Genomic DNA, 25,621 nt, shown 5'->3' on the forward strand with positions numbered 1-25,621 from the left:
TTCCAGACCCCCCACTACTGTGCTTTAGGCAGCCCCTAAATCTAAAAAGCATCATTGTCAGAAGCTCCCTGTCCTCTCCAGCAGCTCCAGGAACCTTTCCTTGCAACCAGAAAAAATGTAAAACCTGTCCATTGTTACGCCCCCGAGCTCCACTTACCCTGCGGTGCACACTTCCCGGCGCGCTCCTTCTCTCCGGCGCGTCCCCGCGCCCGGCCTCCGGCTCCCCCGGTGGCAGGCGCCTGCTCACTGCCTCCCTTCAGACGCGCGCCCCCTGGGTAACGTGACGCACTGTCTCCGCCTCCAACATGGCGGTGCCCAGCGCTACTTATGGCCGGCGTCTGGACAGGTAAGACACCTGTTCTTCTAATGCAGTGATGCTGTCTCTTTGCAGCACCCTCCGTGTTCCAGGCCCTTTTACCCTGCCTCTGTTTGTGCTGTGCTCCTAGTCCTTGCACCCCTATTCTTGCCTCTGCGTTCGCTGCCTCCGTCAGTTCTCCCTCTGCTCTCCTGCTTTACTGTGTCCTCAGTTGCTCCTACTCCTCCCCAGTCCTGCTCCTCACATCCTTCCGCTTTTTTGTTTCTTCTTTTGCAGACTACAGCCATTTGCACCCGCTACTCTCCGGTCCTGCTCTCAACGCTCTCTGTGCTCCCCTGTGCTCACTGTACGGATACGCCTGTGCCTCCACTCCTGCCTAGCCCTAGTTGCCCCTTTGGTTATGGCTGTCGCGGTTCCATCCCCTGGGGGTCTGCCCCTAAAACTCCCTGTATAGGGGGTGGTCCTCACCTGGGCGCTCGCCCTCAGCGGCTCTGGAGCCGTGACCCAGAGGGTCCACTTCCGGGTTGCCTCTACGTACCTTCCCGCTACAGCAACCGTAACATCCATTTATAATGACCACGGACAAGATAAAGATCCCCAATTCACATCAGGACTACAAGATCCCAGGTACTTTCAGCTGCATCACATCTAATGTGGTGTACTTAATTATTTGTACTAAATGTCCAACTGGGGGTCTGTATGTGGGGGGAGACAGGGCAAAAGCTTAGAACAAGGATGAATTCTCATCCTCACACAATAACACAAAAAAGAATGGATTTACCTTAGGCAAAACATTTTTGTATGCCTGATCATAACACCATGGATATGAAGATACTGGTATTGAAAAGTAACTTTACATCCCAGAGAGAGAGAAGAGTCTGGGAGTACAAGCTCATGATGACCTTTGACACTTTCAATGCTGGAATGAATGTGTCTCATGGATTTATGTCTTTTTACAATTAAGGAATTTGCTCCTAAGACCTTGTGGGGGCATCACAACACATTAGGAAACCCCAATCAGAGGACAATAAAACATCCAGACTCCTTATCTATGAACTGGTCCAATATTTATGCTTCTCCCTCTCCCACAATGACAGTTCTGCTTCGCGTCACTTGTCTAATCTATTGCATTTTTTCTGTGTTGTGTTGTGTATAAATATGTGATTCTTCAGATTTTGTATTAGTCAATGCTTGATGAAGAAACCTGAGTAGTCTCAAAAGCTTGCAATGTGTTACCATCTTTTCAGTTAGCCATTAAAAGGTATCAACCACTGAGGAATCTCAATTCTGAATATTTTTCTCCAAACTTAAGCATCTTTTTTATCTTAGATTGCTACAAGCAGAATCTTAAATTCATACAGACTACAGGAATTACTAATTTTCAATGACAAACCCTTATTTCTACCATATCCAGTCCAGACCATCAGTTCTGCACCATTTCCAAGAAGTAGTGGAGAAAGGACTCATGGAGTTAGGCTGGCATCACACATGCGAGGAATGCGGCCGAGTCTCGCATGTTAATACCCAGCACTGCCACTGACACTCAGGAGTGGAGCGTGCGGCTCCATGTATTGCTATGCGGTCACACGCTTAAATCCAAATGCCGGTGGCAGTGCTGGGTGACATGCGAGACTCGGCCATATTCCTCGCATGTGTGATCCTGGCCTTACACAAACAATCACATCCTCCATAGTTTAATCTATCTCCACAGCAGCACTAATATGATTGCACAGCCTCAAACTGAGCACCACGGCGATCCCATGGGGGTGTCAGCGGTATGTGACAGCTGACACCCCACAGCAATGCTCATAATCGGCACCAAGATGGCCACGGGGTCCTGCAGGTAAAGTGGCTTGTGCGTGGCTGCTGAGAGCAGGTGCCTGCATGCCTCCTTTCCTGCCAGTCAGATCCTGATCTGATATTCTGCAGTGCAGAGTATCAGATCAATGATCTGATGTAATATAGTAATGTCCCATATTGGGATAATGTAAAAAAGTTAAAAAAAAATCATGAAATGTAAAAATATTTTTTCAAAAATCCCTAAAGAAAGAAAGTAACATTTTTATAATAAATACATTTATTTATGTAAATAGAAAAACAATAAAAGTACACATATTTTGTATCGCCACGTCCATAAGTCCTGCTCTATAAAACTGTCCCATTAGTTAAATCCTTAAGTGAACACCGTAAAAAAAAGAAATAAAAACGAGGCAAAAAAACAATACTTTATCATCATACCGCCAAACAAAAAGTGCAATATAACGCGATCAAAAAGAAGGATGTAAATAAAAATGGTACTGCTGAAAACATCATCTTGTCCCACAAAAAACAAGCTGCCATACAGCTCCATCAGCAGAAAAATATAAAAAGTTATAACTCTCAGACTAAAGTGATGCAAAAATAATTATTTTTTCTATAAAATAGTTTTTATTGTGTAAAAAGTGCCAAAACATAAAAAAATATAAATGAGGTATCACTGTAATCATACTGCCAAGAAGAATAAGGCTGCCTTACCAATTTTACCATGGTATAAAAAAAGCAATTCGAGAATTGCTTGTTTTTGTTCATTCTGCCTCCCAAAAATCAGACTTGAAAGCAATCAAAAAGTGTGATGTGCCCAAAATGGTTCCAACAGAAACGTCAGCTCCTCCTGCAAAAAGAAGCCCTCATATGACTCTGTTGGCCTAAATATTAAAAAATTATAGCTCTCAAAATATAGTGATGCAAAAACTAGCTTTCACAATAAAAAGCATCTTTTAGTGTGTTACAGCAGCAAAACATAAGAACTCGATATAACTCTGTTGTAGCTGTAATTGCACCGACCAAAAGAATAAAGTCACCTAATCAATTATACCGCACGAGGAATGGCAGAAAAAAATAAATAAAACCAATTCTTTACATGCTGTTGATTTATTTCATTCTGCCTCCCAAAGATCGCAGTAAGGCTCTGCACACATTTATCCTGCGCTTAGTGCTTACACCGAGGTTTCCATGTAGATCTATGAAATACTTGATTCAGATAGAACCTCTGGCTTTAGATTCCCTATAATGAGACAGATGGAGGCACTGTGGACACCATCTGACCTGTAATCCAGAGGCGTCCGTTTTTTAGGATTGCATAAAAGTCCTGTCGGCCACAGTTTTTGCACTTCTGAAAAGAAGGACACAGTGGAACAGAGGCCAGATAGAGTCCAGAGTAACTCTGCTGCCTCATTATAGTGAATGGATCCATTGGGGGTTTCATCTGAATGACTTCACTCAGAGATTTAGATGGAAACCCCAAAGTAAGTGCTCAGTGTAGAGTGCCAGATAAATGTGATCCCCACGTTATGTAAAATGTTCCCAATAAAAGCTTCCACTCAATCCAGAAAAAAGCAAGTCCCCACTCAGATCTGTCATCTGTTAATAGAAATATAGTGGGCTTTCACGTTACAGGTAGCACAAAGGCTCAGGAAAAGAAAAATGGCTCCTCACCCACCAAAAGAAATTCAGCAAATTTTCCGCTCCCAAATCCATATGCCCCCTCCCTTCTGAGCCACAGCGTGCCAACATATTTGGCATTTCTGTAGTTATGAGAGTCTGACTAATTTACAGGTGCATGCCTCCAGAAGCATGAGCTGGGCAAAATGTACTGGTGACTGCAAGGTATTGGTCTCTACAGTGTACTGGTTACTACAATGGCAGTTTGCAACTTTCACTCAGCAACATCCACTGCTGCCTGTTTCTGGAAAACATCCATGGAGTCAAAATTGTCACTACATCTGTAGATAAATTCTCAAAGGGTTATGATTTCCAAAATTGGGTCAATTGAGGGGGATTCTGCTTTTCTAGCACTTAGGTATCTTTATATGGAATCCACAAACTAGTCTAGGAAAATCTCCAGGAGGCAAATAGCGCTCTGTCTCTCCTGAGTCACTCTTTCTGGCAAAGTAGTACTGAGCAGCCACATATGGGGTATTTTTACATTCAGCAGAAATTGTGGGACAAATTCTGGTGCAATTTTTACCCATTTCCAGTGTAAAAATGTAAAACTTGGGGTCAACACACAATCTTGGTTGAAAAAATATAAATTATTTTTCTTCACTACCCAATGGTCTAAAATTTGTGACACACCTGTGGTGTCAATATAATCACTGCACCCCTAGATGAATTGATTTAGAGATATAATTAGTAAAATAGGGCCACGTATCAGGAGGTTCTGCTGTTCTGGCACCTCCGGGGCTCTGTCAATGTAACATTGCACCCTCAAACAAGTGAAGCAAAATCTGCACTGTAATATGGCACTACTTCCCTTCTGAGCTTTGCACTGTGCCTCAAAAGTAGTTTTCAACCACATATAGCTTATCAATGAACTCAGAATATATTGCACAACAAACTTCGGGGCCCATTTTCTCCTTTTGCCCTTGTGAAAATACAAAATTTGTAGCTAGAAAAGATTTTTGTGGGAAAAATGTGATTTTTTTATTTTCACGGCTTAACGGTATAAACTTCTGTGAAGCACCTGTGGGTTCAAGGTGCTCAATTCACATCTAGATAAGTTTCATAAGAGGTCTAGTTTCTAAAATGGTGTCACTTGTGTGGGTTTTCCACTGTTTAGGCACATCAGGGGCTCTTCAAATGTGACATGACGTCCGCTAATTAATCCATCAAATTTTGCATTCCAAAAGTCAAATGTCGTTCATTCCATTCCAAGACCTGCCGTGCACCCAAGTAGTTGTTTTCCTACACATATTGGGTATTAGCGTACTCAGGAGAAATTGCACAACAAATTGTATGGTACAATTTCTCCTCTTACCTTAATGTGAATGCAAAATTTGGAGCTAAAAAGATTTATTTGGGAAAAATATGTTTTTTTTTATTTCCACGGCTCTACATTATAAACTTCTGGGAAGCTCCTGTGGGTTCAAGGTGCTTAATACACATCTAGATAAGTTTCCTAAGGGGTCTAGTTTCCAAAATGGTGTAACTTGTTGGGGATTTCCACTGTTTAGGCACATCAGGGCCTCTCCAAATGCGACATGGCAATCGCTAATTATTCTAGCATATTTTACATTCAAAAAGTCAAATGGTGCTCCTTCCCTCCCGAGCCCTGCTGTGTACCTAAACAGCAGACTTCCCCCACATATGGGGTATCGGCATGCTCAGGATAATTTGCACAACAAAATGTATGGTCCATTTTCTCCTGTTACCCTTGAAAAAGTAAAAAACATAGGTCTAAAGAATTTTTTTTGAAAGGAAAGTAAATGTTTATTTTTTCATCCACATTCCAAAAATTCCTGTGAAGCACCTGAAGGGTTAATAAACTTCTGGAATGTGGTTTTGTGTACCTTGAGGGGTGAAGTTTTTAGAATGGTGCATTTTTTTCCATATAGACCCCTCAAAAGTGACTTCAAATGTGATGTGGTTCCTAAAAAAATAGTTTTGTGAAATTTGAATCTTAAATCTTGAGCGACTGCTCTATCAACTAGAAGCTGGTGCTTAGCGACTCTGGTGTTGGTCCCATTGCCTTTCTGAGCTGGATTCATATACTGGTGTAGCTTGGTGACTATGATGCCTGAGAGGAGTTTCCATGTTGTTGTAAGGCAGGTTATTGGGCAATAGTTTGTTGGAATTGTTCCTTTATGAGGATCCTTCATGATCAGCACTGTTCTTCCTTGTGTTAGCCAAGCTGGATGAATGCCTGCTTCTAGCAGTTGGTTCATCTGCTTTGTCATGTGTTCAAGTACCGCTGTTAATTTCTTTGGCCAGTAGGTGTGGATCATGTCTGGGACAGATGCTGTCCAGTTTTTGCATGTATATATTATGCATAGAGTGCATATTGCTATTTAGTTAGTGTGTTCCACTACTTTTTAATTTTGTCATTTTTCTTCTTTCTTTTTCTTGTCATAGATTTTGGCTATTTTGTCAATTCTGAAGATATATTTTATCCACTGAGTACTATTTGCTAAAGAGTACCATGAGCCAGAGGATCTAGATATGTATGGCAGCATTAAATTGTGAATTAATATGTTTGGATAGTACAATTATGTACTTTTTCAGTTTAATAAAACATATGATTTTTATTGAAGTTTATTATTTATGATTAGAGTTGAGCGAAACGGGTTGAAAAAATTCAAAAGTCGCCGACTTTTGGCAAAGTCGGGTTTCATGAAACGAAACCCGACCCTAGGATGAGGTCGGCCACGAGGTCAGCGACTTACGCGCCAAAGTCGCGTTTCAAAAGTTTGTTTTGCGCTCTTTTTCAGCCAATCAGGATCCACGGACACTGTGGGCAACGTGATGACATAGGCAGGGGTCACCACCATCTTTCAGAAGGGCATGCAAGTGATTGGCTTGCTTTGGTGGGCGTCACAGGGGGTATAAAAGGGCGTGCACGCCGACCGCCATCTTACTTCTGCCGATCTCAGTATAGGGAGTGGTTGCTGATTCTGTAGGGAGAGCGTTAGGCAGGGAAGAAGACAAAAAAACTGCTTCTGCTGCTAGCGATTTGGCCTGCACAACACACCAGTCACTGTGTGTGCAGTGCAAGGGGAGGCTATATAGTGGTGTATCAGTGGTGTTGGTTATTGGGCTGCCTTCTAAGGCTTCCTGACATTCCTGCATTGCTGTTTACCCACTGCTCCGCAAACTGCTTTTTTAAAAGCAATCCAATCTCCCTTATCCTCTAGTCACTTTTGTCACAGCTGTGCCATCGAGCCTGTGACATAGCGCTCAGATATCAGTGGGCCTCACACAATCCAAAAGTGTCCAGTGTCCAAAAGTGTGTGCAGAGATTAAAAATCTCCCTTATCCTCTAGTCAATTTGGTCACAGCTGTGCCATCAAGCCTGTCACATAGCGCTCAGATATTCATTGGGCCTCACACAATCCAAAAGTGTCCAGTGTCCAAAAGTGTGTGCAGAGATTCAAAATCTCCCTTATCCTCTAGTCACTTTGGTCACAGCTGTGCCATCGAGCCTGGGACATAGCGCTCAGATATCAGTGGGCCTCACACAATCCAAAAGTGTCCAGTGTCCACAAGTGTCTGCAGAAATTCAAAATCTCCCTTATCCTCTAGTCACTTTGGTCACAGCTGTGCCATCGAGCCTGTCACATAGCGCTCAGATATTCATTGGGCCTCACACAATCCAAAAGTGTCCAGTGTCCAAAAGTGTGTGCAGAGATTCAAAATCTCCCTTATCCTCTAGTCACTTTGGTCACAGCTGTGCCATCGAGCCAGTCACATAGCGCTCAGATATTCATTGGGCCTCACACAATCCAAAAGTGTCCAGTGTCTAAAAGTGTGTGCAGAGATTCAAAATCTCCCTTATCCTCTAGTCACTTTGGTCACAGCTGTGCCATCGAGCCTGTGACATAGCGCTCAGATATCAGTGGGCCTCACACAATCCAAAAGTGTCCAGTGTCCAAAAGTGTGTGCAGAGATTCAAAATCTCCCTTACCCTCTAGTCACTTTGGTCACAGCTGTGCCATCGAGGCTGTCACATAGCGCTCAGATATTCATTGGGCCTCACACAATCCAAAAGTGTCCAGTGTCCAAAAGTGTGTGCAGAGATTCAAAATCTCCCTTATCCTCTAGTCACTTTGGTCACAGCTGTGCCATCGAGCCTGTCACATAGCGCTCAGATATTCATTGGGCCTCACACAATCCAAAAGTGTCCAGTGTCCAAAAGTGTGTGCAGAGATTCAAAATCTCCCTTATCCTCTAGTCACTTTGGTCACAGCTGTGCCATCGAGCCTGTCACATAGCGCTCAGATATTCATTGGGCGTCACACAATCCAAAAGTGTCCAGTGTCCAAAAGTGTGTGCAGAGATTCAAAATCTCCCTTATCCTCTAGTCACTTTGGTCACAGCTGTACCATCGAGCCTGTCACATAGCGCTCAGATATTCATTGGGCCTCACACAATCCAAAAGTGTCCAGTGTCTAAAAGTGTGTGCAGAGATTCAAAATCTCCCTTATCCTCTAGTCACTTTGGTCACAGCTGTGCCATCGAGCCTGTGACATAGCGCTCAGATATCAGTGGGCCTCACACAATCCAAAAGTGTCCAGTGTCCAAAAGTGTGTGCAGAGATTCAAAATCTCCCTTATCCTCTAGTCACTTTGGTCACAGCTGTGCCATCGAGCCTGTCACATAGCGCTCAGATATTCATTGGGCCTCACACAATCCAAAAGTGTCCAGTGTCCACAAGTGTCTGCAGAAATTCAAAATCTCCCCTGTCCTATAGACACCTTGTACCTTGTTTTACATTACTATATAGTTTGTTGGATTTTGTCTACATTTCTACCAAAAATGAGGAAGACTGGTGGAAGAGGCCGTGGAATTGGGCGGGGGTTGGCAGCTGGTAATGATGGTGTTGGTGGTGGATCTGATGGTAGTGGCAAGAGCAAAATAGGACCGAATGCAGGAGGTGTTGAGCCTGCATCATCGTCTGGCTACATAAGGCCTCGAACGCTTAGTTTTCTAGGAGTTGGCAAACCGCTTTTAAAGCCAGAGCATCAGGAAAAAGTTTTGTCTTACATTACTGACTCAGCCTCCAGCTCTATCGCCTCCTCTTCTTCAGTTGTAAAAAGTAAAAGCACTGAGTCGTCATTGGAGGCTCATGTTCATGAACCACACCTTTCCTTGTGTCCTTCACCCCAACCAAGATTGAAGGATGACGCAGGCCATACTACTGATTACTCCATGGAGCTGTTTTCACATACCATGCCTGGATTATCAAGTCAAATGGTGAATTACCCAGGCCAAGATGAATCTGACATGGAGTGCACTGATGCACAGCCGCTGATGGATGATTCTGCTGGTACATTCACTCAGAGCACTACATTGTCCTCGCAGTGTACAGAGCCAGATTCTGACCCTGATGAGACTCAGGTGCCCCTTCCCGCACACTATAACACCATACACGGTGAAACAGAGGAAGGTGCACATGACATAGAAGAGGAGGTGATGGATGACCCAGTTGTTGACCCAGATTGGCATCCATTGGGGGAAGAGGGTGCTGCTTCCAAAAGCTCAGATGAGGAGCATCCACAGCAGACATCGACATCGCAACAGCTGTTATCTGGCAGGCCCGTAGCACTCCAAAGACAGGTTCCAAACATCAAAAGAGTTACTGGACAGCTTGTCCAGAGGGTCAAAAGATCACAGCGTGCTAGGCCGCAAAATGTCTGCCAAAGTAGGAAGAGTGCAGTGTGGCACTTTTTTGAACAAAATCCTCATGATCAGGCCAAGGTTATCTGTAAGAAGTGTGCAAAGACCTTTAGCCGAGGGAAAAATCTGAAAAATTTGAATACCAGTTGCATGCTTAGACATTTAACCAGCATGCACTTGCAAGCGTGGACACAACACCAAACCTCAAGTGCCACATGTGCAACTGATCACAACGAAGGTAGTCAGCAACGCTACATTGTTTCCCCCACTGTAAGCCCACCGGTTAGCACAGCAGCAAATGTTGAGGTGTCGTTGCAAGGCCACAGCAGTCAGGGAATCCCACTGTTATATCAACGAAAGACTGATTCTAGGCCATCAGAAAGAACACCAACTCCATCACCATCATCAACCCTCTCTCAGTCCGCCCTGTCCACCGCTACTTCCACCATATGCAGCTCTCAAGTCCAGCTCACCCTCCCAGACACTATGAGTAGGTCAAGAAAGTACTCAGTTTCTCATCCGCGTACACTGGGTTTGAACGCCCACATTGCCAAACTAATCTCGTTTGAGATGATGCCCTTTCGGTTGGTGGAAAGCACAGCTTTCCGCGAACTCATGGCCTATGCAGTACCACGCTATGACCTACCCAGTCGCCACTTCTTCTCTCGCAAAGCCATCCCAGCCCTCCACCATCATGTGAAAGACCGCATTGTCCATGCACTCAAGCAGTCAGTGAGCGGAAAGGTGCACCTCACAACTGATGCATGGTCCAGTCGGCATGGCTAGGGCCGTTACGTGTCCATCACTGCGCACTGGGTTAATGTGGTGGATGCAGGGTCCACAGGGGACAGCGGTGGTGGGACAGTGCTGCCTAGCCCATGGTATAGGAAACAGTTGGCTGTAGGCGTTCGACCCTCCTCCTCCTCCAGAAGCGAAAGCTCGTCCACAGAGCGCAGTTGTACAAGCACTCCATCTGCAGCTGCCACTGTTGCACACGATGTGTCCCCCTATCGAGCAGCTAGTGGAAAGCGTCAGCAGGCTGTGTTGCAGATGATGTGTTTGGGCAACAGACACACCGCCGAGGTGCTGGCCGAGTACTTGAAGCGACAAACTGAGTCATGGCTGGGCAGTGTACATCTTGAGGCAGGCAAGGTAGTTAGTGATAACGGCCGTAATTTTGTGGCAGCCATAGCCGTTTCAAAACTCAGCCACATACCTTGCTTGGCTCACACCTTGAACCTGGTGGTGCAGTGCTTCCTCAAAAATTATCCGGAGTTAACAGCCCTGCTCCAGAAGGTGCGAAGACTGTGCGCGCACATCCGCCGGTCGCCTGTACACTCCGTTCGTATGAAGAAGCTGCAGCGATTGCTCCACCTTCCCAACCACCACCTCATTATCGACATTGCAACAAGGTGGAACTCCACCCTGCACATGGTGGAGCTGCTGTGCGAGCAGAGGCAGGCCATAATGCATTTGTGGGAGGATACACGGCCAGGCACTTTGAGAGCAGACATGTAGTTGACAGGTGTGCAGTGGTCGAAGCTGAAAGACCTCTGTAAAGTCCTTCAGTGTTTTGAGGAATGCACATGGCTGGTAAGCGCAGACGACGCCATCCTAAGCATGAGCATCCCACTTATGCGTCTGCTCATGCAAACTTTGACGCACCTTAAGGAGCAGGCGTCTGCAGCCAATGTTGATGAGGAGGAAGAGGAGGAGGGAATCCTTGATGACATTCAGCCATTGTCTGCTCAGGGACCTCTCCTGGACGAGGTGGAGGAAGAAGAGGAGGAGGAGGATGATGATGGGGATGATTACTTAGGGGAGGAGGATGCATCTCGTGGGGCAAGTGAAAATGTTGGCGTGGCAAGGTCTGGTACAGGGTTTGTGCGTGACTGGAGGGATGTGGATTTGCCAGAAAGTGCTCCTCCACCCAGCACTCGCAGTGCATCATTGACACCGGGAACATTGGCCCACATGTCAGATTATGCCTTGCAGATCCTAAAAAGGGACCCCCGCATTGCCAAAATGATGAACGATGACGACTACTGGTTGGCCAGCATCCTGGATCCACGCTATAAAGGCAAATTACAAAACATCATGCCACAGGAGAACCTTGACCTAATATTGGCTAATAAACAAGCAACTCTGGTAAATCGGTTGCTTGAGGCATTCCCAGCACACAGCAGCGGTGATGGTTCTCACACGAGCCGTACGGGCCGGGGGCAGCTTGGCAGAGGTGTTTGTGGTGCACACAGCAGAAGTGGCGTTGGAGACAGGGGTTTCATGACAATGTTGTGGACTGATTTTTCAAATACCGCTCACACAACTGGTAATACTGCATCGATGGAAAGTGACAGGAGACAGCAGTTGTCAACTATGGTTACAAACTACTTTTCCTCCCATATCGATGTTCTCCCACACAGGTCATTCCCCTTTGACTAATGGGCCGCTAAACTGGACACCTGGCCTGAATTGGCCCAATATGCCTTACAGGAGCTCGCTTGCCCAGCTGCAAGTGTGCTATCGGAAAGAGTCTTCAGTGCAGCTGGATCAATCCTGACAGAAAAAAGGACCCGTCTGTCAACCCAAAATGTGGATGATCTAACCTTCATTAAAATGAACCATGCATGGGTTTCCAAGGATTTTGTCCCACCTTCCCCTGATGACACATAGGGTGACAGAAAAATGGCTTGCTTTGGTCCACCTCTTCCTGGGACTTCACCTATTTCGCCTTTTGCATCAGCTGAATGTCCAACATCAACATATGCCACTTTCTAAAACTCCCTAACTGTGCTGCCTCCCCCCCATGGCCGGGGTCACCACCTAGCGCATGACACCGTGCGAGTGCCGTTGCCCAGGACAGGTGGGTAGGCCGACTCTTGGGCGCGGGCACTGGCACAGGGTCCCTCATAGTGCAATCAAGTGTCTCTGACGGTGGTGGTGCACACCCGCCGTCAGACACACCGCTGTACTATGAGGGGCCCAGTGCCAGTACCGACGCCCACGAGTGGGCCCCCCTTGCTTGGGCAGGGCCCCAGCATTTGCAATCTTTACCTCTCCCTGCTCCTCCGCTGTGTAATCTGGGCCGTCAAATCCATACTGTGCCTGACACCGTCTGAGCCTGCCTCCTGATGTATTGACATATATTTTGAATGTGTACGCTATCCATACATGTTATCCGGGGAAACGGTACCCTTTCTAACCTTTGTGCAATCACGTGCAATCCATACTGGGCCTAACAACGTCTGAGCCTGCCTCCTGAAACATATATTTTGAATGTGTACGCTATCCATACATGTTATCTGGGGATACGGTACCCTTTCTAACCTTTGTGCAATCACGTGCAATCCATACTGGGCCTAACACCGTCTGAGCCTGCCTCCTGAGACATATATTTTGAATGTGTACGCTATCCATACATGTTATCTGGGGATACGGTACCCTTTCTAACCTTTGTGCAATCACGTGCAATCCATACTGGGCCTAACACCGTCTGAGCCTGCCTCCTGAGACATATATTTTGAATGTGTACGCTATCCATACATGTTATCCGGGGATACGGTACCCTTTCTAACCTTTGTGCAATCACGTGCAATCCATACTGAGCCTAACACCGTCTGAGCCTGCCTCCTGAGACATATATTTTGAATGTGTACGCTATCCATACATGTTATCCGGTGATACGGTACCCTTTCTAACCTTTGTGCAATCACGTGCAATCCATACTGGGCCTAACACCGTCTGAGCCTGCCTCCTGAGACATATATTTTGAATGTGTACGCTATCCATACATGTTATCCGGGGAAACGGTACCCTTTCTAACCTTTGTGCAATCACGTGCAATCCATACTGGGCCTAACACCGTCTGAGCCTGCCTCCTGAGACATATATTTTGAATGTGTACGCTATCCATACATGTTATCTGGGGATACGGTACCCTTTCTAACCTTTGTGCAATCACGTGCAATCCATACTGGGCCTAACACCGTCTGAGCCTGCCTCCTGAGACATATATTTTGAATGTGTACGCTATCCATACATGTTATCTGGGGATACGGTACCCTTTCTAACCTTTGTGCAATCACGTGCAATCCATACTGGGCCTAACACCGTCTGAGCCTGCCTCCTGAGACATATATTTTGAATGTGTACGCTATCCATACATGTTATCCGGGGATACTGTACCCTTTCTAACCTTTGTGCAATCACGTGCAATCCATACTGGGCCTAACACCGTCTGAGCCTGCCTCCTGAGACATATATTTTGAATGTGTACGCTACCCATACATGTTATCTGGGGATACGTTACCCTTTCTAACCTTTGTGCAATCACGTGCAATCCATACTGGGCCTAACACCGTCTGAGCCTGCCTCCTGAGACATATATTTTGAATGTGTACGCTATCCATACATGTTATCTGGGGACACGGTACCCTTTCTAACCTTTGTGCAATCACGTGCAATCCATACTGGGCCTAACACCATCTGAGCCTGCCTCCTGAGACATATATTTTGAATGTGTACGCTATCCATACATGTTATCCGGGGATACGGTACCCTTTCTAACCTTTGTGCAATCACGTGCAATCCATACTGGGCCTAACACCGTCTGAGCCTGCCTCCTGAGACATATATTTTGAATGTGTACGCTATCCATACATGTTATCCGGGGAAACGGTACCCTTTCTAACCTTTGTGCAATCACGTGCAATCCATACTGGGCCTAACACCGTCTGAGCCTGCCTCCTGAGACATATATTTTGAATGTGTACGCTATCCATACATGTTATCTGGGGACACGGTACCCTTTCTAACCTTTGTGCAATCACGTGCAATCCATACTGGGCCTAACACCATCTGAGCCTGCCTCCTGAGACATATATTTTGAATGTGTACGCTATCCATACATGTTATCCGGGGATACCGTACCCTTTCTAACCTTTGTGCAATCACGTGCAATCCATACTGGGCCTAACACCGTCTGAGCCTGCCTCCTGAGACATATATTTTGAATGTGTACGCTATCCATACATGTTATCCGGGGATACGGTACCCTTTCTAACCTTTGTGCAATCACGTGCAATCCATACTGGGCCTAACACCGTCTGAGCCTGCCTCCTGAGACATATATTTTGAATGTGTACGCTATCCATACATGTTATCTGGGGATACGGTACCCTTTCTCACCTTTGTGCAATCACGTGTAATCCATACTGGGCGTGAGAACGGCTGGCGAGCTGTTCAGCAAGCTACAGCACCTGTGGTTTGCACACGTAAGTTTTTCATTTTTTCAAGAATGACGGTTATGCCTAATTCCGGAACTGCGGTTGACCTGCACTTACTGGGAAATCATTGTTCGCGGGTAATAATTGTAATCAGTGATCCCCATCACTAACGTTGTTCAGCTGGTTATCTGCACCTGTAAGCGACAAACGCTGGCCTTTTCAGTGTAGCGCACATGCAGCCACGGACATGTAAGGGCATGACACACCAGTTATTGGCCAATCTCATGTGCCAGAGCCTCACGTGTCCCTCTAGTAAGCCGGACTCGGACCGCGGGGCATGACGGAGTCTCGTTCGTTAACGGAATTAAGCATGCAATGTGTGCATCTGTTCTGTAGCTGGCATGGTTGAGGTTTCCCAGGTGGAGTCGAATTTAACCATAGGCTCCACTCCTGGTGGTGCCCTTCTGGACATTCCTTTAAGGTTCAGCTTTGCAACCATACTGCCCTCGTAAAACAAACACTTTGCCTTCATGAACGCTGTTTGGAGGGTCATGACTCGTGGGAATAACGCCGCCCAATCAGTTAACCTGCTAGAGAGATCCTTCGTTGCTCCCAAGCATGACATCACACTCCCTAGGAAGAAGGTAATGCCACTGTGGCAACCGTACTCCTGGGGGCGGCACAAGTGCACTGATGCCCAGTCACTGCTCGATGAATCTGCTGGTACATTGACCCAGACCACTACATTCCCCTCGCACGCTACCCGGCCTGAATCTGACCCTGATGAAACTCAGGTTACCCTTCCCATATACAGTTCCATCTTACACGGTGACAAAGAGGAAGCTGCAGATGAAAGTGCAGGTTCGGCCCACCTGCCATCAGACACACCACCGTACTATCAGGGGCCCTGTGCCAGTGCCGTCGCCAACGAGTGGGCCCCCCTGCTTGCCCAGGATCACAGCACTTGCAAAGTTGAAATACTGTGCAGTGAGATGGAAGATGGGGACGACGAGGAGTCTAGACTAGTACAGGGATTCCCTAGCGAGGAGACTTATTTGATTGTTTTCAATGTTGGGACAGCAATTTTTGGGGAGCACTATACTCTGGAGAATGATAGATGGGGCCCACCATACACTGGAACATTCCAAAGGTGGACATCAGACACTGGAGCAGCATTTACAGGGCCCATTATACACTAGAGCATTAGAAATGGGGCCCATTATGTTTGGAGCATTATTTGGGCCCATAAGACAGTGGAGCTTCATCCATGGGGACCAACATATACTGTAGCATTATGTGGAGCTCATCATATACTGTTTCAAACATTATATGGGACCAATGATTCTGTATGGAGAAATAGATGGGCCTCGTCATGAGATGTAAAAAGTGAGGTATTTTTCATTATACTATACCGCTATTTCTCTGCCGTATCGGAGCATGATGAGTTATGGTATGTGTTAAAGTGGCGCTCTTTCGCCCAGGGCACATGAAAACCTGCAGACAGCCCTCCCCCCCACAACTTTAGCCAAATAACCCCCATTTTTCAGTGCGTAACTTGTATTATGAAGTTAATTAAGGTTGACAAGCTTAAGTAAGAAGAATTGATGCTTTTGGCATTCAAATGGGCACTGTAGGTGTGTTTCCTGTCCTCCTCTCACTGCCGACTTTTATTCCCCATTGACTTACATTGGGTTTCGTGTTTCGGGACGACCCCGACTTTTCCCTATAATCGGACGATCTTGCTCGACCCGACTTTTGGAAAAGTCGGGTTTCACGAAATGAAACTCGACCCTAAAAAACCAAAAGTCGCTCAACTCTATTTATGATTAAATTCATGATTTTTATTTTATTTGATATTTTGATATTGTCATATAATCTTTTTCTCATCCTTATATATTATGTATGCTTAGTCTCTATATAAGCCGGCACTGAATAATAAGCTTTTGTATCTATTTTAAAAGGCCTTCCTTTTATAAGGATTATGATACTTAATCATTCTAATGCCAAACTCCTTTTATGTATTTATCTGCTTTCTTTGTTAGCACCCCCTTGCATTTTTTCTTTGTTGTAACTTTACTTTTTCGTTTTCTTTTTTATATAACAGGCTTCTATCAATAAGATGGGCCACTTTGTTCATATCACCATGGATGCCTTGTCATACAGGGTGCGTGTTAGGGATGTTTGATGTATGTGAGTGAGGTTATGCCGGCAGTCACATGCCCATACTTGCCTATATCAAACAGTACTAACATGTATCTTGTATGTCAAGGCATTCATTGATAGAAGCCTGTTATATAGAAAATAAAAAGATATAGAGATGCATTGGCCATGACTGGACGGCATGTATGCCTGTGCAGTGTAAGTCAGAGAGGGTGAGCAGTTCTGAAGGCTCAGTGATCGTTGCCGGGTTATGTTGATGTTTGTTTTCTTTTATTTGAATGCCGATGCATACGGCTTTTTATGGAAATTCCAATTCATCTTGTCTAAGGTTTGCTCCTGTGATATTCTTATGGCCATTACAATGCAATATGTGCCATTGTCTACCCAATATTTTGTACATTTCTATGTGTTTTTATCTCCCTATACACTGATTGGTGAGACCCTTTTTACTGTTTTATTCAAACCTAATCTATGTATGTAAGCTTGACAAAGACTACAATATGTCAAAGCATACTATGATTGTATCTTTACAGAATATTTTTTTTAACATGCTATCACCTGACTTGGATGCTGTCTATCATCTTTACATTTGAATTGTTAGCAAATGTGGTGTCTTGCATTTAGGACATAGTTTCCCTCTGATTAATGTTTGCTGCTGTCCACAGGTTCCATAGCTTTGTTTGCAGGTCATTAAAGTGTAACCACCATTTTAATTCTTATTTAATAATTCAATAATACACATAGTTACTTTGCAATATATCTTATATTATATATCAGTAAAGACAGATCTTTTACTGAGATAAGAGATTAACTAGATGGACTTAAAGTCTTCTTTCAACCTTAAAAACGTATGTTAAAAACTATGTATAACAGTTGATACTGATAAAATTCTATGTAGAAAGAAGGGGTGAGTAGGATGGAGGGGTTTGAGGCAGAGCTGCTTCCTCCTTTTCCACCCCTCTCCCAAAATACATAGTCTAGTCTGTAGCAAATGACATCTCCAAACTCATTAAGTAAAAATCTGTCTTCACTGAAGACAGATTTTATCTTTGAATTGAGAATTTTGAAAATGAAAGATCATTCCTGGCATAGACCAAAGTAGATTTTTCGAATAATATATAATTCAAAGTTACTTATTTTCATGTGCGTTATTGTTTTATGAAATAGACATTAAATCGACAATTATTCTTTAAGAATACAGCAGTCCCATATTTATATATGCAATTTTCACCCTAAAACCATATTTTACAAAAATTACATTATTTTTGCATTGCTGTTTTTTATCAGTATAACTTTATTATTTTTTAGCTGTCAATTGTTATATTATGGCTTGATTTTTGCAGGACTAGATGACGTTCATTTACATAACCTTTTATATATGATTGTTTGATCCTCTTAATTTCAATCATTTCTGTGAAAAAAACAGTGTTTTTGCCAAGTTTTGCAATTATGTTTTATGCTTGTTACTTTAGGGGTTAAATAATTTGACCGTTTTAATTTGACCGGGCACAGCAACGCTAAACATGTGTTTTTGTTTTCTTACATTAAAAATGTGTTTCAGTTAGATAAACTTTTTTGACATTTTGTCATTTTTTTTTGTGTTTTTTCATATTTTGTGATATTTTTGTTTAGTTTTACTATGCAACTTTAATTTTCATTTTTGTTTATGTCAAATATTCTGCATAGCAACAGAATATCTACTAGACCATCCTTTACTCCAAGATCACACATGCGAGAAACACGGCCGAGTATCGCATGTTAATACCCAGCACTGCCACAGGCACTCGGGAGCGGAGCCTGCGGCTGCATGTATTGCTATGTGGCTGCACTCTCCGATCCGAGGGCCGGTGGCAATGCCGGGTTTTAACATGCGAGAATCGGCCTTGTTCCTCGCATGTGTGATCCCAACTTTAGGCAGATTCTAACAGGCTTCAATAGCTCCGGATGCTGAAACAAACATTAGCTCCACAAGGGGGTGTTGATGGGTTGATAAAGGTAGCCTCTTCCCTCACAATCTTCTAAATGCCACAATCACTATTGCTGGACATATATAGAAGGTTAAACACCCATGGGTAGGACTGGCACCAGACCTTGCTGCTCCAGCAGAAGCTTAGCTATCTATTAATTTGAGCTCCTAGTGTAGATTTTGCAGGTAACGCTCAATTCTGCAAATATTTTAAGAGGCTTTTATTTACGTTGCTCATTATACAGTAAAAATTACTGGGCAACATAATTCTCTAGGTAAAGTATGAAAATTTTGTCGGGAAATTTGTTAAAAAAATGTTGTTTGTGTCACAATATTCTAAGACCCATAGTGCATTGTTTTAAATTTTTAATCAGTTGGGCTTTGCGAGGGCTTGCTTTTTTACTCTCTGAGCCAACTATTTTGCTTATACCAATTTGGGGTAGATATGATCTTTTGATTGCCTCTTATTGCATTTTTTCAGTGCTGTGGTGGCCAAAACAACTGAAATTCTGGAGTTTTATTTTTTTAAATAACAAACTGGGATCATTAATTTCAGATTTTGATAGATCAGACTTTTATGGATGGAACAATATGACACATGTGTATTTTTTTAATTCTTTATTTTTAATGGGGGAAAAGGTGTGTGATTTAATACCTTAGTGATGGAGACAATTTTCATCTTAACTTTAATGGCCAGGCTAAATTTTTTAAATCTGCCATTTCATATGGTAATTACTCTGGTATGCTTCAATGTATCCCAGAGATTCTGAGTTTGTTTCTTCGTGAAACAAAGTTCTGTTAATGATAAATTTAGGTTGATATGTTTTAAGATCATTTGTGAAAATATTGGAATTTGGGCTCAAATTTTGAAAAATTAGCAATTTTCAAACTTTCAATTGTTATATCCTTAAGTCAGTTAGTCATGCTGTACAAAACAATTACCAAATAACATTTATCAAATAGCTACTATGCATCTGCATCATTTTTCAAGTGGGATCCATACCAAACACCTATAATGTTACAGGGCATATATACTAGATTTCTTGATAGGGCATTAATCCAGGGAACTAGTCTGATTGCCATATGTGGAGTCGGGAAGGAATTTTTTTCCCCATGTGAAGCTTAATGTTTGATGCATGTTTTTTTTGCCTTCCTCTTGGTCAATATGTTAGGCTATGGGTTGAAGTAGATGGACTTAAAGTCTCCTTTCAACCTTAGGGTTAGGGTTGGAATTAGGGTTAGGATTAGGGTTGGGGTTGAAATTAGGGTTAAGGTTGGAATTAGGGTTAAGATTAGGGTTAGGGGTGAGTTGGGGTTGGAATTATGGTTAGGCTTGTAGTTAGGGATAGAGTTGGAATTAAGGTTGTGGCTAGGGAAAGGGGTCTGTTAGGGTTGAGAAAGAATTGAGGGGTTTCCACTATTTAGACACATCAGGGGGTCTCCAAACACGACATGGCGTCACCATTTATTCCAATCAATTTTGCGTTCAAAAAGTCAAATGGTGCTCTTTCCCTTTCGAGCCCCAGCGTGTGCCCAAACAGTGGTTCCCCCCACATATAGGGTACAAGCGTTCTCAGGACAAACTGGACAACAACTTTTGGGGTCCAATTTCTCCTGTTACCCTTGTGAAAATAAATAAAAACTTGTGGGCTAAAAAACTTCTGTGAAGCACTTGGGGGTTCAAAATGCTCACCACACATCTATATAAGTTCCATGGGTGGTTTAGTTTCCAAAATGGGGTCATTTGTGTGTGGTTTCTACTGTTTAGGCCCATCAAGGGCTCTGCAAATGTAACATGACGCCCCCAGACCATTCCATCAAACTGTCATTTCAAAACGTCACTACTTCCCTTCTGAGCCCTGACGTGTACCCAAACAGTGGTTCCCCCCACATGTAGGGTACCAGCGTACTCACGACAAACTGGACAACAACTTTTGGGGTCCAATTTCTCCTGTTACCCTTGTGAAAATAAAAAATTGGCCACCACCTAAAAAAATAATTTTTTAAGGAAAAAAAAGATTTTTTATTTTCACGGCTCTGCGTTATAAACTTCTGTGAAGCACTTGGGGGTTCAGAGTGCTCAGCACCCATCTAAATAAGTTCCTTGGGGGGTCTAGTTTCCAAAATGGGGTCACTTGTAGGGGGTGCGCCAATGTTTAGGCACACAGGGGCTCTCCATACGCGACATGGTGTCCAGTAATGATTGGAGCTAATTTTCTATTCAAAAAGTTAAATGGCGCTCATTCCCTTCTGAGCCCTGCTGTGCACCCAAACAGTGGTTTATGACTACATATGAGGGATTGTTGCACTAAGGAGAAATTGGCCAACATATTTTAGGATCCATTTTACCTTGTTGCCAATGTGAAAATGAAAAAATTGAGGCTAAAAGAAAATTTTTGTGAAAAAAAGTACTTTTTCATTTTTATGGATCAATATGTGAAGCGCCTGGGGGTTCAAAGTGATCACTATGATCTAGATAAGTTCCTTAGGGGGTCTAGTTTCCAAAATGGGGTCATTTGAGGGGGGTTTACACTGTTTAGGTACATTAGGGGCTCTCCAAAGGCAACATGGTGTCCGCTAATGATTGGAGCTAATTTTCCATTCAAAAAGTCAAGTGGCGCTCCTTCCATTCCGAGTCATGCTGTGTGCCCAAACAGTGGTTCCCCCAACATATGGGGTTTCAGCATACTCAGGAAAAATTCGACAAAAACTTTTGGGGTCCACTTTCTCCTTTTACCCTTGGGAAAATAAAAAAAAATTATTGTTAAAATATCTTTTTCGTGACTAAAAAATTAAATGCTCATTTTTTCCTTCCATGTTTCTTCTGCTGCTGTGAAACACCTGAAGGGTTAATAAACTTCTTGAATGTGGTTTTGATCAGCTTGAGGGGTGCAGTTTTTACAATGGTGTCACTTTTGGGTATTTTCAGCCATATAGACCCCTCAAACTGACTTCAAATGTGAGGTGGTCCATAAAAAATGGTTTTGTAAATTTTGTTGTAAAAATGAGAAATTGCTGGTCAATTTTAACCCTTACAACATCCTAACAAAAAAAATTGTTTCCAAAATTGTGCTGATGTAAAGTAGACATGTGGGAAATGTTATTTACTAACTATTTTGTGTCACAAAAGTCTCTGGTTTAATAAAATAAAAAATTCAAAATTTGAAAATAGTGAAATTTTCAAAATTTTCACCAAATTTCCATTTTTTTCACAAATAAACTAAAAAATTATTGACCTAAATTTACCACTAACATGAAGCCCAATATGTCTTGAAAAAACCGTGTCAGAATCGCTAGGATCCATTGAAGTGTTCCTGAGTTATTCCCTAATAAAGGGACACTGGTCAGAATTGCAAAAAATGGCCAGGTCATTAAGGTCAAAACAGTCTGGGTCATGAAGGGGTTAATAAAGATTTATAATATTTTCCTGCTTTATGGCTATTTAAGTTTTCTTATAGATTTATTATTATCTATATATACAGTTGTGGCCAAAAGTATTGACACCTCTGCAATTTTGTCAGATAATACTTAGTTTCTTCCTGAAAATGATTGCAAACACAAATTCTTTGATATTATTATCTTCATTTAATTTGTCTTAAGTGAAAAAACACAAAAAGAATTGTCCTAAAGCCAAATTGGATATAATTCCACACCAAACATAAAAAAGAGGGTGGACAAAAGTATTGGCACTGTTCGAAAAATCATGTGATGCTTCTCTAATTTGTGTAATTAACACCTTTAACTTACCTGTGGCACCTAACAGGTGTTGGCAATAATTAAATCACACTTGCAGCCAGTTGACATGGATTAAAGTTGACTCAACCTCTGTCCTGTGTCCTTGTGTGTACCACATTGAGAATGGAGAAAAGAAAGAAGACCAAAGAACTGTCTGAGAACTTGAGAAACCAAATTGTGAGGAAGCATGAGCAATCTCAAGGCTACAAGTCCATCTCCAAAGACCTGAATGTTCCTGTGTCTACCGTGCGCAGTGTCATCAAGAAGTTTAAAGCCCATGGCACTGTGGCTAACCTCCCTAGATGTGGACGGAAAAGAAAAATTGACAAGAGATTTCAACGCAAGATTGTGCGGATGTTGGATAAAGAACCTCGACTAATATCCAAACAAGTTCAAGCAGCCCTGCAGTCCGAGGGTACAACAGTGTCAACCCGTACTATCTGTCGGCGTCTGAATGAAAAGGGAATGTATGGTAGGAGACCCAGGAAGACCCCACTTCTAACCCCGAGACATAAAAAAGCCAGGCTGGAGTTTGCCAAAACTTACCTGAAAAAGCATAAAACGTTTTGGAAGAATGTTCTCTGGTCAGATGAGACAAAAGTAGAGCTTTTTGGGCAAAGGCATCAACATAGAGTTTACAGAAGAAAAAAAGAGGCATTCAAAGAAAAGAACACGGTCCCTACAGTCAAACATGGTAGAGGTTCCCTGATGTTTTGGGGTTGCTTTGCTGCCTCTGGCACTGGTCTGCTTGACCTTGTGCATGGCATTATGAAGTCAGAAGACTACCAACAAATTTTGCAGCATAATGTAGGGCCCAGTGTGAGAAAGATGGGTCTCCCTCAGAGGTCATGGGTCTTCCAGCAGGACAATGACCCAAAACACACTTCAAAAAGCACTAGAAAATGGTTTGAGAGAAAGCACTGGAGACTTCTAAGGTGGCCAGCAATGAGTCCAGACCTGAATCCCATAGAACACCTGTGGAGAGATCTAAAAATGGCAGTTTGGAGAAGGCACCCTTCAAATATCAGGGACCTGGAGCAGTTTGCCAAAGAAGAATGGTCTAAAATTCCAGCAGAGCATTGTAAGAATCTCATTGATGGTTACCGGAAGCGGTTGGTCGCAGTTATTTTGGCTAAAGGTTGTGCAACCAAGTATTAGGCTGAGGTTGCCAATACTTTTGTCTGGCCCATTTTTGGAGTTTTGTGTGAAATGATCAATGTTTTGCTTTTTGCTTCATTCTCTTTTGTGTTTTTTCATTTAAGACAAATTAAATGAAGATAATAATACCAAAGAATTTGTGTTTGCAATGATTTTCAGGAAGAAACTGAGTATTATCTGACAGAATTGCAGGGGTGTCAATACTTTTGGCCACAACTGTAGCTTATTTATTACTGGTTAGTTCAGTTGTTCACACTTTATATTACTACCACATTTGTACCACTTTATTTTTGTCTCATATAGGTTATTTCGTATGGTGCTAGCAGTGATCTCATTGAGGTCACTGCAGATCATCAGCCTGGCTCTCACTGAAGTGAGCTGGAAACACACCTTGATGACATCACCTCTAGTCACTGACGCTGTGCTTGCAGCAGCTCATTATCCTGTGGTTTTCAGCTTGGACAGTCACATCATGGCACCGTCCCCGTCCAGGATAGAAACCAATTATCACAGACATGGATTAATGTGTGTGAAAGAATATCGGACAGGTAAGAGCTATTGTTTTTTATTTTTGGTTTCTGATAGGAAACCAGGACTTCAATGGAAGCGGAGTTAGGTAAGTATAGCTGTGTTTGCTATCTATATATAAAAATCAGTGTATGTATGTGTGTGTATCAGCCATGCCCAGTTCACATAGCAACCAATCACTAAGCATCTTTCATTTCACCAGAGCTGTTTAAAGGAAGTTGAGCTGTGATTTTTTGCTATGAGCAACAGTTTTCCTTTTAGACAGTTGTGGTAACTGAGGCCTATTATTCTTATCATTTCTATGGTGTTATCTTTCTGTAACACTGGAAATAACACAATTTATTACTGTGCCAACACAGACCATCCTCTGACACAGACTGCAGGGGGAGTCCAGTATCACACAGGATAGGATTAGATACATAGCTCAGCAGACTGTATCACACATGATAGAATTAGATACACAGTCCATTATCACACATAATAGGATTAGATACACAGATCAGCAGACAGTATCACATGGGATATTATGAGATACACAGCTCAGCAGACAGTATCACAAGGATAGGATTAGATACACAGGCCATCAGACTGTGTCACACAGGATAGGATTAGATACAAGGCTCAGCAGTCAGTAACACAGGATAGGATAAGATACACAGCTCAGCAGACAGTATCACACAGGATAGGATTAGATACACAACTCAGTAACAGGATGTGCCAAAGGAGAGGACATTTTCATTCCAAGAATTCCACTCTTTCCATCTGATTTGCCTTTTGATTTTAAACGCCTCCAGTTTCCACTTCAACTAGCATTTGCAATGTCCATTAACAAGGCTCAGGGACAGTCCTTGAAAGTACTAGGGATCGATTTGCAATCTCCATGCTTTTCTCACGGTCAAATTTATGTGGCCTTTTCAAGAGTTGTAACTGCCAAAAATCTGTTCACCTTTGCACCAAAAGCAAAAACAAAAAATGTTCTTTATCAAAAGGCTCTTGAATGAGTTGAAAATAAAATACAATCAATACATGGGTAATTGTTTAGTTAATTTGTGTTGCAAATCTGTAGTGTTGAATAAATGATGTGAAATGTTTTTATGTGCAATATAATCATTATAATTTAAAGTAAATAGTGGATCACCGCGCAAATGCTGAGATAGATTAACTATCGTAAACTCACACAATGATAAATGCAAATTTTCATCCCTTTGGAGAGCAAAGCTGATGAAATACTGATGAAAAAATTATTAAATAGATTATTAAATAGAGAAAATAACTGAAAAATAGCAATGCACTGATGAGGGAATACGAGTACTCACTGATTCATGCAGAGGTCCATGAAAAAGGAGAGTTCTCCCTGAGTAAAGTGCTGAGTGCTAATTGTAA

The sequence above is a fragment of the Dendrobates tinctorius genome, unplaced genomic scaffold (genome assembly GCF_039654945.1).
Source record: "Dendrobates tinctorius isolate UK_male_01 unplaced genomic scaffold, ASM3965494v1 ptg000064l, whole genome shotgun sequence".
Classification (NCBI taxonomy): Eukaryota; Metazoa; Chordata; class Amphibia; order Anura; family Dendrobatidae; genus Dendrobates; species Dendrobates tinctorius.